Source organism: Cynocephalus volans, chromosome 10 (genome assembly GCF_027409185.1).
Source record: "Cynocephalus volans isolate mCynVol1 chromosome 10, mCynVol1.pri, whole genome shotgun sequence".
Taxonomy (NCBI): Eukaryota; Metazoa; Chordata; class Mammalia; order Dermoptera; family Cynocephalidae; genus Cynocephalus; species Cynocephalus volans.
The window spans coordinates 26,900,459-26,920,642 of record NC_084469.1 but is presented as its reverse complement, the minus strand read 5'-3'; the positions used below and the strand labels follow the sequence as shown (position 1 = coordinate 26,920,642).

The following is a 20,184-nucleotide window of genomic DNA, read 5'->3' as shown; positions in this document are numbered from 1 at the left end:
GTGAACGCTGGGAAAGTTTGCTTTTCAGCAGCCGTTTCCCCCAGTATCCTGGGGAGCAGACAAGCAGGCGAGTGTGAAAGCGCAGCCTGAGTGCTTGGAGGTCTCGGGGCATCCGTGAGGATGGACGATGGGCTGGAGGTGTGGAGGTGATTCGTGGATGCAGAAGGTGTTCCGGAGTGGAGGGGTAAGGGTGGACAGAAGAATCCTTTAGGAGAATTTCTGGTAAACTTTGAGGGAATCTGAAAGTGGGGTCGTCCCGGAGAAGTTGTCTGGCTGTCTGTGATGATCGAGTGACAACCAGGACGTATGGCACTCGGGAGACGGGACTGAAGGGTGGTCAATAGAGGTAGAACAGCTGGCCGAGGGACTCCTGTGGGTCCTGCTGATGATCACCCTCCAGGGGTGGTGGGTTTTGTTATTTGTTTTACATAAGTTTACGCGTGACCATACATTTCTGTCGCAAGCCATTTACACAAAGGCAGTTCGTTCTTCGCTCCCGCTGTTTGTAGTCTGGAGTTATTTCGGAAAACTAGATTCGGTAGTTTCGCTGTTTTTCTTTTTTCTCCCTCTGTACTAGTACGTACTCAACCCAAGCCTCCATGAACACCTCTCTTCGCTAAAGTGCAAGATTCAAGCGCATCTTTAAATCGTCACTGTTTTTGAATTATCACTGTTTTTTAAATCTCTAGGGTTATCATTTCCTTCCATTGTGGTTTAGCTATTTCTGAGAACTGTGTGTTGAAATGAAGCTCGTGGTTAATCTCACCTCACAGTTATAAAGCTCAAAGTAGATGAATTCCACATATTCAAGTTGCATACTTAAACCAATGGAGTGGTTTAAGGTTACTTTAGATAGCAGCAGTTTGGTTTGCGTTAGTGTATTTGTACTCACTCCGGAGTGGCTTCAGAGGAGTCACTTGCTGAGGTTTTCCTACACTCCTAGCTACTGTCTCCCTCCCAGGTCAACTCTGAAGAGCATCTTTTTTATGTTCAGCAACATAAGCTTTCCATTATCCCTTATTAAAGGTCCAAAAAATAGCATGTAAAGTGATTTATAGGTCATCTTAAACCTAATTTATTATTTTAATTAAGGGTTAATTAAGCCTTAATTTAATTAAGGCTCCTATCATCTTAAATTAAAGTTATAAGAGTCTCAGCTTTTTTTCTTGTGTGTTGATTCGTGGTGGAGAAATAGCAAAATACACAAACAGGGGGTTTACTGCCCTGTTCTGTGAACTCTACACAATTAAATAAACTGCCTTACTTGTATTTTCCCTTTAAAAGGAGGGGGTAGGGGTGGTGTAGTGAAAGAAAAAGGAAGGAGTGAATAATCCAAAACTGGATAACCAATCTCAAAATAATAGTGTTAACAGTACTTTAAAAAGAAAAAAGGCAGTAACCCGGATATCCATGGATGGATGAATGGATAAACAAAATGTGGTATAAACATGTAATGGAATATTATTCAGCTTTACAAAGGAAGGAAATTCTGACACATGCTACAACATGGATGAACCTTGAAGACATTATTCTAAGCAAATTAAGCCAGTTACAGAAAGACAAATACTGTGTGATTCCATTTATATGAAGTACCTGCAGTAGTCAAATTCAGAGAGACAAAGTAGAATGGTGTTTGCAGGGGAGGGCAGGGGAAATATGTGTTTAATGAGTACAAAGTTTCATTTGGGGAAGATGAAAAAGTTTGGGGGATAAATAGTAGTGGTGATTGCATAACAATGTGGAAATACTTAATGCCATAAAACTGTACATTTAAAAATGGTCAAAATGGTAAATTTTATGTTATGTATATTTAACCACAATAAAAAGGAAAAAATTTAAAAAGCTTTTAAGCTTTTGGGGGGGAAAGGAATTTTGAAGCATACTTCTTAGTATAATCAAACAAATCCAGATTTCTTTTCCTACTAAGTAGTGTCTTTGGGTAAATTATTTGATTTCAGTTTCTTCCACTGTAAAACGGGGATACAGTGGTTTCTACCCCATAGGATTAGAAGTCAGTGAACTCCCTGAGATTATATGAAAATGTTGGGTAGATAAATATATATTTTTAAATCAGGTTGTCAAAGTAATCTGTGATCTCAAGAAAGGTTAAGAAACTCTTTCCTAAAGGGAAGTGTTATTTCTAAGACCTGTTACTATAAATCTAAACTGGTGTGAGCATCTCCCTGTCATACCATATATGTAATTAGCAGTGACTAGTGGGAGCAACTAAAAGATTCAGATTTAGGGTCCTAAGTGAAGACTCACTCAAAAAAAATTGTGTGTGTTTGAGGGAGGGAGTATGTTGACACATGAGTACTCTTAGCCCAGTGGTTCTCTTATCATTGCTGAGAACCCACTCATAAAAGCTTTTTTTCCTTCTCATTTGCTGTCTCAGATTTGCAAGCCAAGTAACAAATCATCATAAATTAAGTGTAAGAATAAATAGGCCAGAGTGAGATCTTAGGTACTCTCTTATGGGGGAAAGTTCATAACCTTTAGAGTATGGCCTTTGGACTATTGGTTCTTTCACAGGCTCTTTCTGATTTCTTGACTTTCAACTGTTATACATAGGTGAAATTTTAGAATAGCTGGGATATTACTGTATTTTATTGGTAATTATGTCATCCTTATCAGATTAAGGTCTCCACTTTCCACTGTATACTATACTCATCAAGTATTTTGATACCCATCAATATTTTTGACCCATCAATGAAGAACATTAAGAAGTGATCAAATTTATTCCAGAAACAAAGAATAACTATCATATTATAAGTGTTAATTCTAGAAAAAATATATATGAGCAACCCAGAGAATCATCTGATCAAACTTTAAGAGTCCTGGATTAGACTGACCAAAATGATCATGAAAAGTTCCATACCCTTTAAGGGTCTGTACATGCTTTTTAATAAAACAAAAATCTAAATTTCTGAAAAATATGGAAGCCTATGTTATTTTTAGAGGCATTATTCAATCCTTGGGAAGTGGTCGCTAAGCAAGGGGCCAAGGCATTAGTATTATTGTTAATTCCAAACAAATGGCTTATCAAGAAATAAAAGGCCATTTTTGTGTCCTAAAAAGTTGAGGGAAGGATCAAGAGTTATTAAATAAAATGCTGGAAAAACTGCTGGAATTGATAAATGATTTCAGCACAGTAGCAGGATACAAAATCAACACACAAAAATCAGTAGCGTTTCTTTTCTCCAATAGTGAACATGCAGAACGAGAAATCAAGAAAGCCTGCCCATTTACAATAGTCACCAAAAAAATAAAATACTTAGGAATTGAGTTAACCAAGGAGGTGAAAAATCTCTATAATGAGAACTACAAACCACTGCTGCGAGAAATTAGAGAGGATACAAGAAGATGGAAAGATATTCCATGCTCTTGGATTGGAAGAATCAACATAGTGAAAATGTCCATACTACCCAAAGTGATATACAAATTCAATGCAATCCCCATCAAAATTCCAAAGACATTTTTCTCAGAAATGGAAAAAACTATCCAGTCATTTATATGGAACAATAAAAGACCACGCATAGCCAAAGCAATGCTGAGCAAAAGAAATAAAGCGGGAGGCATAACACTACCTGACTTTAAGCTATACTACAAAGCTATAATAACCAAAACAGTATGGTACTGGCATAAAAACAGACACACTGACCAATGGAATAGAATAGAGAATCCAGAAATCAACCCACACACTTACTGCCATCTGATCTTTGACAAAGGCACCAAGCCTATTCACTGGGGAAGGGACTGCCTCTTCAGCAAATGGTGCTGAGAGAACTGGATATCCATATGCAGGAGAATGAAACTAGATCCATACCTCTCACCGTATACTAAAATCAACTCAAAATGGATTAAGGATTTAAATATACACCCTGAAACAATAAAACTTCTTAAAGAAAACATAGGAGAAACACTTCAGGAAATAGGACTGGACACAGACTTCATGAACACGACCCCAAAAGCACGGGCAACCAAAGGAAAAATAAACAAATGGGATTATATCAAACTAAAAAGCTTCTGCACAGCAAAAGAAACAATTAACAGAGTTAAAAGACAACCAACAGAGTGGGAGAAAATATTTGCAAAATATACATCTGACAAAGGATTAATATCCAGAATATACAAGGAACTCAAACAACTTTACAAGAAGAAAACAAGCAACCCAATTAAAAAATGGGCAGAAGAGCTAAGCAGGCATTTCTCTAAGGAAGATATACAAATGGCCAACAGACATATGAAAAAATGTTCGACATCACTCAGCATCCGGGAAATGCAAATCAAAACCACACTGAGATACCACCTAACTCCAGTTAGGATGGCTAAAATCCAAAAGACTCTGAACGATAAATGCTGGCGAGGTTGCGGAGAAAAAGGAACTCTCATACATTTTTGGTGGGACTGCAAAATGGTGCAGCCTCTATGGAAAATGGTATGGAGGTTCCTCAAACAACTGCAGATAGATCTACCATACGACCCAGCTATCCCACTGTTGGGAATATACCCAGAGGAATGGAAATCATCAAGTCGAAGGTATACCTGTTCCTCAATGTTCATCGCAGCACTCTTTACAACAGCCAAGAGTTGGAACCAGCCCAAATGTCCATCACCAGATGAGTGGATACGGAAAATGTGGTACATCTACACAATGGAATACTACTCAACTATAAAAACGAATGAAATACTGCCATTTGCAACAACATGGATGGACCTTGAGAGAATTAAGTGAAACAAGTCAGGCACAGAAAGAGAAATACCACATGTTCTCACTTATTGGTGGGAGCTAAAAATTAATATATAAATTCACACACACACACAAAAACCGGGGGGGGGGGGGGGGGAGAAGATATAACAACCACAATTACTTGAAGTTGATACAACAAGCAAACAGAAAGGACATTGTTGGGGGGGAGGGGGGAGGGAGGTTTTGGTGATGGGGAGCAATAATCAGCCACAATGTATATCGAGAAAATAAAATTTAAAAAAATAAATAAATAAAAATAAATCCATTTATCCTCTTTTCTACTGGAGAAAGGAGGGACCTCAAAAAAAAATAATAATAAATAAATAAATAAATAAAATGCTGGCAAAAATGTACCCATTATGAAAACCTCTAATCAAAAGTCTTCAGATTTAGGGCCGGCCCTATGGCTCCTTCGGGAGAGTGTGGCGTGCTGGGAGCGCCAAGGCCGCGGGTTCATATCATATATAGGGATGGCTGGTGCATTCACTGGCTGAGCGTGGTGTAGACAACACCATGCCGAAAGTTGCAATCCTCTTACCGGTCAAAAAAAAAAAAAGTCTTGGGATTTAGGTGCTGAAGTCATTGCTTAATTTGTTAATGTGGTTACCTTGACCTACAATATTTCTATTTATTTACTTGGTTTCATATATTAGTTTGACTTACTAGCTCCACATCAGTGCTTTCTAAAGCTCATCCCCAACAATGGAGGAAACATTGAGATGATTATACAAAATGTAACATTTCATGAAATCAAAAGGTAGAATCAGTTTTGTTCTTTTTTTGTATTAGTAAAATAGTACTAACGTTTTTTCAGTTCCACTTTGTAGTTGTCCAAATGGTTTCACATACGCTCATCTCCAAACTTGAGCTTATATCAGAATCACTTGGAAAGGCTCGTTAAAACATACATTGCTGCCCACAACCTCCAGCATTTCTGATTCTGTAGCTGGAGAGTTTGCATTTCTAACAATTTTCTGCATGATACTGGTCTAGGGACCACACTTTGGGGTCTACTACCTTATAGTATTCCTCAGAGGCAGGTCAGGCAAATCATCAGCCACATTTTATAAAGTAATGAACCCAGAGAAATCAAAATGATGAAGTGATTTGCACAGAGCTACATGGCTTGTTATCTGTAGAACTGAAACTAGAACTAGCATATTCTGCCTCCAAATCCAGAGCTCTTACAGTGCTGCAGAGTCCTAAAAAACGTATGTCTTTGTATACGTGCATGAACATTTCTTTAGATAAGTTTATAGCAGTGGAATTTCTGGGTTTAATGGTATGTGTGTTAAAAATTTGATACATACTGCCAAATTACTTTCTAAAAAGGCTTTGCCAATTTTCTCTTACCAGCTATACATGAGTGTATCTTTCCCCATATCTTCACCAATCCTAGTACTATTAATAACAAAATTAAATAGAAGTTAACTTTTTACTGATTTCTTACTCTCAGACAATATTTTGGGCACTATGCATATCTCATTCTCTTTTCTTAACCTTATGAGTTAGGTATTATCCTCAATTACAGATAAGAGGCACAAAGAGGGTAAGTAACTTGTCTGAGATTATACAGACGGGATGCAAACAACAGGTAGTCTGATTTCAGAGGCCTCTGCTCTTAAATACTTCCCTATTTACAGTTCTACGTACTATAAAGGTTTAGCATCTTTCTATATTTTTATTGGTCTTTTTCATTTTTCTTCTGTGATTTGCATGTCTGTACTTCTGACCATTTTTCTGTTGGTAATCGTTTTTTTCTTTTTAATGTTCTCTGTATGTTTTGAATATGTAGCAAAAATACTTTCTCCCAGCCTATTGTTTGCCTTCTAACTTTGCATCTCATATAAAAGTTTTTAATTTTTGTGTAGTCAAATCTGTATTTTGTCTTATGATTTCAGGGTTTTGTATCTTTCTTTAACCAAAAAACCCTTCCTACTCACCCCCAGGATTATAAAAATGTTATTTTATATTTTTCTAATGTTTACATTTTTGAATATTTAACTCTTTAAAACATCTGAAATTTGTTTTTATTTCTAGTGTGAGGTAGGAATTCAACTTAACCTTTTTTTCCAAATGGGTAATCAATTATTACAATACCATTTATTTAATCCATTCTTACCTCACTGATTTGAATTGTTGCATATATTATATATTAAATTCTTACAGATACTTGGGGTCCTCTTTTGTACTCTTAAATTGTGTTAATATGTTTTTCTGCTCATATACCAGTACCACACTGTTTTTACTTATTACAGATTAAGTGGATATTTTGATATCTTGTATATCAAGGCCTACCTCGTTGTTATTAATTTTTTTAACGTCTTAGCTATTCTTGTTTATTTTATTTTCCAGATAAGTCTTAGAATCAGCTTTCCACTTTTAAAAGTCATAGTGAGATTTTTTTGATTGAAATTTTACTGAATTAACTTTGGAGAGAATTTCCAGCTTTACAAAATGAGCCTTTCCAATGAGGAATGTGTTGTACGTATCTGTTTATATTCACTGCTTTTTAAATGTCCTTCATTTAAATTTTACAGCTTTCCTCATATGATGGTTACACATTTCTTATTATGTATATTCATAGGTGTTTTATAAAGTTTTTGTTGCTCTCGTGAATGTGCTTCACTTTCTTAAGATGTTTTCTAATTAGTCACTGCAGGTTTGTAGTAAAACTGTTGCTTTCTATATTTACTTTTATGTCAGACCACCTTGCTGAATTCTTACTTGGTTCTAATATATAATAGATTTTTTAGTTGATTTTCTTGATTTTTTCTGAGTGGATGATTATATCATCTGTAAGTGAGTTTGTCTCTTTGAGTATTCATAGCTTTCATTGCTTTGGCTAAGGCCTCTAGTGTAATGTCAAATAGTGCAATGCTAGTGAGCTTTTCTTGTTTTCCATTGTAAAATAAATGCTTCTTATGTTTTGCAAATAAGTATACCATGTGCTATAAAGTCCTGGCATAGACCATTTATCAAATTGAGGGCTTTTTCTCTCTCTTTTTTTTTTTTTTTTTGGCAGCTAGCTGGTAAGGGGATCTGAACCCTTGACCTTGCTGTTATCAGCACCATGTGCTCCCAAGTGAGCTAACTGGCTAGCCCCAAAGGCATTTCTTACTATTGCTAATTTGCAAAACATTTTAATCAGATATATTTATTGAATTTTATTGAATGTTTCTTTGACATCTATTGGAGTGATAATATTTTCCCCCTTTACTGGTAATGCTGTGACATATTGAGTTGCTAAAGTTGAATCATCCTTGCATAATTTAGCTACATTTCTGTTTGCATTATTCATTTAACATATTGCTGAATTTGGTTTACTAATATATAAGATTTTGCACTGATACACTCAAATATTTTTTGAATCTTTGGTGCTTTGTCCAGCTTTTATCTGATTTGTAGAGTGATTTAGGTAGCTTCCATTTTTTCTGTGCTCTGTAACAGTTCTTTAGCAGGATTACCTGAATGTTAAAGCATGGAACCAAGAAGCTGTATTCCAAGTGTTATAATTTTATGAAATGTTTTTGCCATTCAAATTTTTTAATTTCCTTGTTCTCATTGAATAAGTGTAATTATCATTCATGGTGCTTTTAAAATCTAGATCTTCTACAGAAATAGGCAAACATAATTAGAATAAGTTATAATTCAGTGATTGAAACCAGGCATGTGTTTATGATTTAAGGGATTTTTTTCTCTCTTTGGTGGCTAAGGGACTAATATCAATACTTAAAAGAGGCATGAGATGTCTCTTATGATTCTAAATTAATACTTTTTATTGTTATTTCTGATCCTTGAATAGAGAATATAGCCTTAAAAATGGAATGTATTTAAACAAGTGATCAAAACTACTTTACATCTGGAAAATCTTCTGGGCACTGTGGCCTTTCAAATATGAAGAAAAGGTTAATGATCCACTCTCAAAACATGAATGTGCCTTTATACTCTCATTATTGATGATAACTTTGTGTAGTTTTATCTACTCTTGTGCTTGTTTGAAGTCAGTAGAACAGTAATTGACCTGGAACCATGGTGGCGGGGGGGGGGACGACTCTCAACTTTGGCCCTCTTGAAATCATGCTTAACCAAGTTAATGAAGAGTAAATCTGCACAATGAAGATCAGCAGGAATGGTGAGGTAGTGATGTGCTCATATCAAGATTTCTTTGTGATAAATCTAGAGTGAGTTGGTTTTTTTTGCTAAGTTACTGCTAATCCGCTTATGTGCTCACCTGTTATTCATTTCTGAAATTGGGCAGTTTCTCTAGACTCACACTGAGGAAACCATTGCCCAAAGAGAAATAATTAAAGATGTTGTCCATCTCTGTTTCCAAGAGCTGTTGGACTATGGAGTGATAAAGGGGTTCAAACTCCTACAGTTCATCTTGCTAACATCTCTTCTTGGGTCTTTCCAGTAAATGTTGAGTCCTCCAAATTACCATATGGTTAGCCTTGGGGCTAAAAAACAGTGATGTTGATGCTATCATACCATATAGCTACTTTCAGAAAGGGTTAGAGTAAGCTTTGCATTGTTGGGTGATGCAGGATGTTGCTGTCACTAACATAAGTAGGTTTAACTTGAAGAAATGGCTAAGAACATCAAGACCTTTTTAGATGTTCCTGTTATTTGGAAAGGATGTAGCCAAATGATTGCTAGTATCATACAACAAAGGGCAAATTTCACTTCCTGTTTTGCATGTTATGTGAATTTAGCAACTTTCATTTTTTACATTAATCTGTTTTTAGAGGCATGTGACCCTTCTTTTAGTAACCTGAGGGATTTGGCATTAGTTATGTCTGGTAAAGCAATAAAATCCAGAGGGCTGAATATCTCTCAGGTAAAGAGAAACCTCATTGTTAACCAATTCTAGGCTTTTTTTTTTTTTTTTTTTTTTTTTAGCAGCTGTAGCAGTTTAGGTTTCAAGGCATAGAAGTAGAATTGGGATTTTTTATGGTAGTGATCTAAATGGCTCAAATTGTTGCTTATGTTTGTCTGGGGATAATATCTGCCTCATTTCAGGAGACTGTGGAGATCAAATAAGAATGCATAAGAACAGTAAAAATTTCATGTTTATTACTTTTATCATTGTACTTAATATTTATAGATCAAGATTCATGTGGATAATCATGATCCATAACAGAATATTTCAAACCCTGAGAGTTCTAATTGTACACTTTATGTTGGTTTTCTTCTGTGGTGACTGTGTAAAAGTTTATGCCACAGATGGCTTTATCTATTAGCAACTAAAGCAACACTTTAAGCAATCTTCATCATCCCAGTAAAAGGCTAGTCAGTCTTATGAGCTGAGCATCTTGTCTATACATCTGTGTCTGCTATTCTCTGAATTTTGTGTAATAAAAGCCAGTTGATCTCCATGAGAGCTAAATTGAATGAGTGGTACCATTTCTTCAAGACCCTTCAATGTCCCATGTCCTTTTAAATTATTATGTTTCTCCCAATGTTAATGTATCCAGCTCTCATGAACATCAAAATTTTTAACTTCCACTATATCGTCTTTATTTTTGTAAGGAGCTTTAGTTTGAAGGAATTGAGGTATCTGTGGGGGGATGTGAATTCTCAATGTAAATTTCTCTTCCTAGAAGATGAGTGGAATAAATAGATTCAAACAGTAAGTGAAACAACCTCTTTGTGGTCCCTTTGACTAGATTTGATATATATCACTGTGTCAACCACACCTCTTTGAGATGCTCATCCCTCCTCCAATAAAATCTCACATTTAATTCTTAAAGTATCCCATTCCTTAAACATTCTCTGTAAAAATTCTTAGAATTTCTCTTGGGTCATATATTCAGAATAACTACATGACATTTATTCCTTGTGCCTAGTAGTAATAGTGTAGTGTTTGGAATGAAACAGACCTGAGTTCCAGTCAGTTACACCATTTATTAGCTGTGCGATCTTGAATAAAATATGCTCACCCGAAGCCTTAGTTTTCTCATCAGTAAAATGAAGCTTATAATACCTCTGAGGATTAACTGTAATATTTGTGAAGTACTGTACTCAGTAAGTGGTAGCTAATATTTTTGCTCTTTTTATCCTTTTGACATGAGCCAAATTATAGGAGAAAGAATTAGAATACAGAGTGGCACCTTAAGCTGATGGTAAAAGTTTGGTCATTTGCATCATTATCATAATTGCATCTATTCTATATAAGAGGTGGGAGATTAGAAAAAAATACAAGACATGGTTCCTGCAGTCAGCATGCTCAGTCTGTTGAGGAGATAAGACATATCAATAAAGGGAAAACTAAGAGCACAGTTTAGCACTCTCTCTAAGTGCCAGGTGAGTGGTGCAGTTGGTGCTTTAAGGGATTCAGAGAACCAAAAGTTATTGTAAATGAGCTCATTAGGAAAGGCTGTATGGAAGTAGGATTTGAACTGAAACTCTGACATTTATTTCTGGCCCTCTTAAGTGTCTGAATTTGCTTAAATAGTGGTAAAGGATACTTGGGTGGTAAGAAAAAAGGAAGACTATGTGGCAGGTGTTATGGCCATATTACAAATAGGTAGTTTCAAGTGGTTACTGCTATTAATCATTTGTGGTAAGGAATATCCAGAAAGGCTTTTGTATAGACTGATATTGTTGTTTAGAAAATAGCTGTGAGCATATTTTGAGCATATTATATGGGCAGACTTTACATAACTTATTTAGGAAAGCTACCAATTTCTCAAGGCTGTTATTGAATAGTACCTGTGACTGGGAGCACAATGTGAAATCCCCACAAGCAGCATGTGAACAGAAATCATTAAACTACCTGCTAGTGGCTTTATGGGTTTAAAACAAAAAAAAAAAAGCACGTTTGAAACCTCTTTCTCTGCTTCCTCCAGGTGCTCAGCTCTAGGTATTATTACATCAGCATCTTGTGGTAGGCATCATGTTGTTCCTGTGGCACAGACGGTGTGCTGATTGCTCTTTTTTCTTGCTCTTATTGGCTGGTTACCAGTTTAATGGCCTAGTTACCAATTAATGGCTCAACTTATTTAGAATTCTACATAGGCAATGTTCCTTAGTTTCTAAATCAAGTACCCATGAAAACCATCCTAGTTGTCGTGGGGATCTTTTACACAAGTAGCCTGTGATTATTCATCAATTAATAAAGATCAAGAACTGTATAAATGTCATGTAACACTAAGACCAAGTGATAGTTTAATGATACTGAGTCAAAGAAGTCTCTGCACGAACTGAATATCTAGCAATTGTGCCTTAATAATTCTCCTACACTGAGAGAAATGGCAAACAGTCTAGATAAGAGAAACTTCGTTTATTTCTATTTAATGATTCTAACCAAATGAATTTAAACCCAGTGTAATTTTTTTTTTTTTTTTCAAAATTAAAGAAAATCTGAAGAATGTAGACTGGCTGATTATCTCTAATTTAAAGATTAAATGCCATTGTTGTTTTAATCATACTTTTTTATTCCTTACCTCCTTGGAAGTACTTGAATACATCTGTTGAAAATCCACTTTAATCCTGGCTATTAGTGTATTGGGGTTTATTCACTCCTGTGGCTCTCCTGTAGTTACTCTCAGTTATCATGGTAGTCCCCTATGCCCACACTACTGGAATTTTCTCTCCTTGTTTTTTGTTGCTGTTTTAGATTCTTGGAGAAATTCTCAGCAGGGCCCTATGCCCTGTTTATCAGAAAATGATAGTGCAATAATGAGAAAGTTTGTTATGCTTTTTTTAAAAAAATAACATCTGGTCTCTTCCTCAATTAAAATCAAAATCAACAAAAAAATATTGAATGTCTATGCTCTTCTTTATGGCAATCTTACAAATCAGTTTGGGGGTTAGTTTCCAAATGGAAAATCCTCTTGACTTTTAAAAAGCTGTCTACCCTTGTACATAGTAAACTTGATAATATCTTCATTTTGTACCACCCATTCAGCTTAAAAAGAACTTGTACCGGGTGAGTGATTTTTTTTAATAATGAAGTATTCTTATCAACAAAGCAAAAAGTACTGGTTATTTTTTTAATACTTGCAGATAATGCATGTTTATTATAGAAAAAACAGAAAACATTGAGGTATTTCTCCTCCCCCAAAAAGCATTGCTCTTACTTTTACCTTCCAAAGATGTTTACTGTTGACCCTGTCTAGGCTTTTTCTGTGTTGTATATACTTTTTAAAGTGGGATTGTCATGTATCTACTGCTTTGAAACCTCATTTTTTTCACTTTAGCATATTGGTGACGTTCTGCCATTGTCCTCAAATGCATTTCTTTCATATCCTTTTTACCAGTTGTTTGTTTTCCATAGAACTGATTCAGATTCTGCTCTGTAGTTGGACTTTTTGATTGTGTCCAGTTTTTTTGCAGTTATAAACAAAGCCTCACTGATCATGAATATCCTTGAGCAGAAATCTTTGCATACATCCCTAAAAGAAGTACCCTAAAACTCAATTCTGGTATTGGTTGGCCAAAAGATGTACATATTTTTAGAGCTTTTGATAGAGATTGCTAGTTCTCTCACCAGTAGTACCAGTCAACACTTCCACAAGCAATTTTAGTAATTCATTTTTATGATGCTCTTGAAATGATAAAAAGTAAAATCAAGGTAAATACAATTTTATCTTTCAATTCATCTGAGCTACTCAGAGACCCACAAAAGTTGATTCTCACTTGTCTTTGCTATGAAGACCCTATTTCATACCTAAGCACTGATGGAAAATTTGTAAGCTATTTGAATAGAACTAATAGAAAGATGAAATAATAGTACACTAAAGGTTAAAATGAAGAAACTAATTATTCCAAGATATTTTTGAGCATATATGAGGGTACTTCAGAAAGTTCATGAATAGCATTGTAGTAGCCCGAAAACAGACACATAGAACAATGGAACAGAATAGAGAATTCAGAAGTAAATTCATGCACCTAGAGCCAACTGATTTTTGACAAAGGAGCCAAGAACGCGCATTGGGAAATGAATAGTCTCTTCAGTAAATGGTGCTGGGAAAATTGGAGATCCATATGCAGAGGAATGAAACTAGACCCCTGTCTCTCACCACCTACCAAAATCAACTCAAAATGATTAAAGACTTAAATGTAAGAGCTGAAACAATAAAACTTAAAGAAGAAAACATAGGGGAAACACTTCAGGACATACGTCTGGGCAAAGATTTTATGAGTAATACTTCAGAAGCACAGGGAACAAAAGCAAAAATCAACAAATGGAATTATATCCAACTAAAAAGTTTCTGCACAGCAAAGGAAACAATCAACAGAGTGAAAAGACAACATGCTGAATGGGAAAAAATATTTGCAAACTATGCATCCAACAAGGGATTAATATCCAAAATATACAAAGAACTCAAACAATTCACTAGTAAGAAAAAAAAATAGGCAAAGAAACTGAATAGACATTTTCAAAAGAAAACATACAAATGGCCAACAGGCATATGAAAAAATGCTCAACATCACTAATCATCAGAGAAATGCAAATCAAAACCACAGTGAGATATCATCTCACCCCAGTTAGAATGGCTGTTATCAAAAAGACAGAAAATAAATGCTGATGAGGACGCAGAGAAAGGGGAGCTCTTATAATACATTGGTGGGAATGTAAATTAATACAGCCATTATGGAAAACAGTGGAAAATTTCTCAAACAACTACAGGTAAAACTGCCATACAATTCAGCAATCCTACTACTGGGTGTATATCCAAGGGAATGGAAATCAACATGTCAAAGGTATACCTGCACTCACATGTTTATCATGGCTTTATTCACAGTAGCCAAGAGTTGGAACCAACCTAAATGTCCTTCAGCAGATGATTGAATAAAGAAAATATGGTATATATACACAATGGAATACTACTCAGCCATAAAAAAGACTGAAATTCTGCCATTTGCAGCAACATGGATGAGCTTGGAGAAAATTATGTTAAGTGAAATATGCCAGACAGAGAGAAATACCACATGTTCTCATTCACGTGAGGAAGCTAAAAATGTTGATCTCATGGAAGTAGAGAGTTGAATAGTAGTTACTAGACGTTGGTGGGGGAGGGGGAGAAGAAGGGAAAAGGGTGGTCAGTGGATACAAAATAGTAGAGAGATAGGAAGAATGCGATCTAGTGTTCCATAGTAATATAGGGAGATTAAAGTTAACAAATTACCGTGTATCTTTTAATAGCTAGTAGAGATGATATTGAATGTTCTACCACAAATGACAAATGTTTCAGGTGATGGATATGCTAAGCACCCTGATATGATCATTACACACAGTATGAATATAGCCAAATATCATATTGTACTCCATAAATATTTATCATTGGTCAATTAAGAAATTAAAGAGAAAAAAAGAGAGAAATAAGGAATAGAATAGTGGTTACCAGAGGCAGGGAAGGGCAGGAGAGGAAGGTTGGTAGTCTGATTCAAAGTTATAGTTAGATAGGAAGAATAAATTCTGCTGCTCTAGGGTGACAGTAGCTAATAATATTGTATGATATGTGTTAAGATAGCAAGAAAAGAGGATCTTTAAAAAAAAAAAGAGGATCTTGAATGTTATAACCACAAAGAAATGATAAATGTTTAGGTGATAGATATGCTAACTATTCTGATTAGATCATTATAAAATATGTGCATGTATTGAAACAACAAACTGTACCCCATAAATATGTACAATTTAAAATTTTTTTAAAAAAATTTTTAAAGAATAAAACTCTTAAATTTCAAAAAACAAAAATAAGGTTCATGGAAAGATTTTTATTAGCTTTTAATTCTATTTTTCAATGAACTTTTTGAAGTACCCTCATATGTAGTGTATGAATTTAGGTATGGTCCCTATATTTTCATTTTATTCTAAAATCATCACTGTTTTAGACTTACAGAATTTCAGAGCCAAAATGTAAGCAAACAGACTTGCTTAAGGTTCTGCAGCAAACTAATTCAAACTTTGAGCAACATTTCATTGTGCTCTGTTTAGGAAGTGTTAAACATCATTGGGATTTCCCATAGTACTATCTTACTAATGATACTGAAATTTTAAAAATGATCAAATACATTAATTTGTTAATGCTTGTAACTATACTTATGAAGTTAGTATTTCCTGACCCTATTTATAGGAAGCAGTGGGCATAGTTCAAAAGTTGAGGAGATTAACTTCTTAGGGAACAAGCTATTTAAATTCTGGAACCAAAAGTTTCCATCTTTTAGGCTATATTAGTATTGAATATAAGAGAAAGGAGAAAATTGTATGTTTTTCTTAAAGACTCCTACTTTGAATGTCACCAGCAGATCTAAACAGTATCCATAGAGGCCTGTGGTAAATTTACAGGAAAAAAAAAAAGCAAGACAGGAAAGAGAAAGGAGTATAGGTCACAGTTGTATGCTAGCTTCAATACTGTTGGTTGTCTGCCTCTCTCTGAAACCAGGCTACTTCCTTACTGAAGATGTGCGTTTAAATCACGGGCAGGGAAAATGCTTTTGGGTAAAGTTTCACTTTTTGTAGTGGCAGCAATCCTGGACATGCTGCTGGAACAGAGAATGAATTCAGCACCTTCTCTTCAGATTGTATCTCTGCCCACAGCTCATCTCTTTTACACAGCAAACTTTTGTTCACTGGAGAGCGTACTTCTGTGGTTGGCCTGTCTAGCTGCTGTCAGAGACCAAAGATGACTAATAAGGAGTCCAAAGGTCAAAATGGATAGTGTAGGGTCAATCTGCCCTTAATGGGAAAAGCCAGTTTTTTGCCTGCAGGCATCAAAAACTGAATTTTGCAGCCTGGGAAATGTTCAGTTGATCCTCTTCAGCCTTTCAGCTCCAGTCAAAGAAAAACCACTAGCTGTTTCTGTAGTAATCAGGAACAGAAAAGAAACAAAACTTCTTTAAGTGTGTGATTTAATTGAATCAGATTATATTGGAGATTCACTTCGGAGATGGTTTCTGTGGGAATGTTGCTTTGCTTACTGTGAGATAGCAGGTATCAAATCAAAAACCAAAGGTAAACCATAACCACTAGGGTCTTTTGTTTGTTTTCAGGATGGAATCCAATTAGATTAGGTTCATGTATTTCATTTACTAACATCACCTTTTGACCTTTTATTAGGATGTGATAGTGCAAAAAATAAATAAAAGAAGCAAATAGCATTTGCATTTTTTTTTGTTTTGTTTGTTTGTTTGCTTTTTGGTGATTGGCTGGTATGGGCATTTACATTTCTTATTAAGGCTAACACTTTAATTAAATTGGTTTTTACTAAGTATTTTGCTAACTTCAGAATTCACATACTACAAATATGTGGTCCTCAGCCTGATTAAAAGTCTCCTTTTTAGTGACTGTCCTTTGAGAGCTGGTCCTTGTATAAAGTCATTTAGACCATAAGCAATTGTCCTTGTCTTCTAGTCTAGTGAAAAGATTGTGAGAAGGACAGCTACATAATTTGCGGAGTCCAGTACGATATGCAGCCCCTTTTTCCAAAATCATTTAGAATTTCAAGACAGCAACATCAGAGTATTAAACCAAGTGCAGGTCCCTTCCAAGCAACCAGACCCTGTGTGACTATACAGATCACAAGCCCATGAAACTGGCTTTGACTTTGGGATGTGAAATTAAATAGACCTAGAATTGATTGGAGCTCTGCTACTTATTCACGTACTTCTTTCTGAACATCTGTTTTCTCTTTGTATTCTTTACCTTCCTATAAAAATTTTCCTATTCTATTCTATCTTCTCCCAAATTTGGAGAAACTGCGACAAGAATTGAGAGAATATATTCTTCTTCCCTCGGTCCATGTGAGAACTTCTGGAATAATATTTTCTTTCTTTGGCTGGTGGAATAATCAAGATTAGGGTTTGGTTTTTAGGAAAGGTTATTATTATTGTTTTTATTGTCTAATAATATCTTGTTATTATTATTTTTTGGCAGCTGGCTGGTACAGGGATTGAACCCTGGACCTTGGTGTTATCAAGTACCATGCTCTAACCAAGGAAAGGTTATTAATTGATTTAACTAAAAATACATATACCCCGTTATAGTTTTTAAAGTTCTTTCACAGTTGATACAATATTTAATTCAAAGTTATGCTTTTGAGGCAGTTAGTATTTTTTCCTCTCATTTTATAGATTAGAAAATTAAGCCTCAGAGAGGTTAAGAGACTTTCTCAAGGTCAGCCAGCTGGTAAGTGAAGTTCAAGCCCATGCCTTTTCTCACTACTCCACTATGCCTTTACAGTTCTGGAAGACCAAGTATAAGATGGCAGAATATTTTCCTTTCTCAAGATTGATCTGTTTTACAAAATTTTTCCCACTTTTCCAAGAATAACTGCTGGGATATAGTAATAATACTAATTAATATTTGTACTTTTTGAGGAATACGTGGTTGCAAGTGTTGTAGAGCTTTAGTTTGCCTGCTTCTGCTCCTGACTTACTTCTGTTCACTCTCACCGAGGGACAAGCCATTCAGGAAGTTGTGCTGCAACCAAGGCTTTTAAAGATACTGGAAAAACACCGTGGAACCAGAGGTGGTGATTCGTCAAATTCTAATTACCCTAATCAGCAGCAGCTTAAAATCCTTGGAGAAGGTGTGTGCTGACTCAATCAGAGGTGCAAAGGAAAAGAACCTCAAAATGAAAGGACCATTTAGGATACCTTCTAAGACTTTGAGAATCACTACAAAAAAAAAAAAAAAAAAAACACCTTCTGGTGAAGATTCTAAGACATGGGATCATTTCCAGATGAGAATCCACAAGTAACTCATTGACCTGCACAGCCCTTCTGAGATTGTTAAACAGATTACTTACATCAGTATTGAGCCAGGAGTTGAGGTTGAAGTCGCCACCGTAGATTCTTAAGTCAACTATTTTAATAAATTGATTATTCATTGTTAAAAAAGAATATTTGCAACAAGTTCCCACTTCTGTTATTTCCTAAAACTTGAAATAACCCTGTGTGGTAGTACTTGCAGCATCATTTTAAAGGAACAGTATTAGGGCTGGCCCATGGCTCACTTGGGTGAGTGTGGTGCTGATAACACCAAGGCCACGGGTTCAGATCCCTATATTGAGATGGCCGGTTAGCTCACTTGGAGAGCGCGGTGCTGACAACACCAAGTCAAGGGTTAAGATCCTCATACCAGTCATCTTTTAAAAAAAATAAAATAAAGGAACAATATTGAGGTTCAAAGAGATTAAATGACTTGTTCAAGGTTATTTAATTTTTAATATTTGATAAGTAAAAGTGCAATGACTGAAATCCAGGTCTTCTAATATTATATCCCATGTTTTTGTACTATGCTTTATTTGCCTCTAATGAATTTTATAACTATTTAATAAATACCTATTCGTTCACTTTTTTTTTTTTAAGATGACCGGTGAGGGGGATCTTAACCCTTGACTTGGTGTTGTCATCACCACACTCTCCCAAGTGAGCCACAGGCCGGCCCTTCATACACTTAATAATCACCTACAATTTTCTAGGCACTGAGAATGCATCAGTGAACAAAAAAGACCAAGTCTCAGCTATCAGAACTTACAGTCTGCAGTGTAAATAAATTATTATAAATAAATAATCAGCTGATAGCTCTAAAGAAAACTAAAGCAGGATAAAAAGTTGGAAAGTAAGCTAAAAGCTAAGGTGCTATTTTACAGAAAATGGTCAGGAAACTGGTAAACTGTTATTTGAGCCACAAACTGAAGTGAAGACATTTGGTATAAATGTATAAATCAATTTTTAGGTATAACAAATAATCTAAAGAATGAGGTCACTTCATTTATGGACATAATGGCAATAGACGAAGACTGTTAACTGTTATAAACATTAACCTTTATAGTAACTGATATACCTTACATATTTAATCTTTTTCCCATGTAACATAGATCATAAAATCATAAGATCAATAAAGCTCTAAGTCTAGTCATTTCCTTTCATGCTGAATCATTTACCACATAAAGCAGTGTTCAATGTATTGATGGTCTTAGAGTTCTCACACTCCCAGAAAATAAGTACTGTAATCAAATGGCATGCTGTGGGAAGCTGTTAACATTTCTGGAGTATCCAGCAGGTTTAGGAAATGTAAAAACCTCATTTGCTGGTCAGATTTAATTTTAATGAATTTCAAAATCTTACCCAAATTTTTTTTATTGTATTGAAATCCTGTTATGTCTAGTACTATAGGGCTTCGGTGAGTGAACTTTCAATTAATGCTTGGGAATCTTTGTAATATAAAAATGTTTATTGTAGAGGGATATTCAGAAATGAGGAGAGAAGGAGGTAACATGATGGGACAGGTCAAGAGTCTTCATAGGATTTGCCTGTTGTGTGCTTTAAAATGAGAGAATCCAAAGTATTAATAGACAGCCCCTAGAAACTCCCAAACCTTATCTATTCATGTGTGTTTCCTCTGGTTTCAAAATTAAGTCCAAGTATAAATCATTCAGTGTTTGCCTCTTGTTAAAGCTGAGCTGTTATCTGCTAAAAAG

General features: G+C 35.4%; 1 protein-coding gene and 1 pseudogene across 5 annotated transcripts in view; both read left to right on the top strand.

Moving 5' to 3' along the window:
- Window positions 1-20,184, top strand: part of SSH2 (slingshot protein phosphatase 2) — a 265,214-nt gene that overhangs the window by 150,189 nt on the left and 94,841 nt on the right. The gene's annotated exons all lie outside the window — the stretch shown is intronic.
- Window positions 128-18,558, top strand: LOC134389505 (small ribosomal subunit protein uS10-like; annotated as a pseudogene).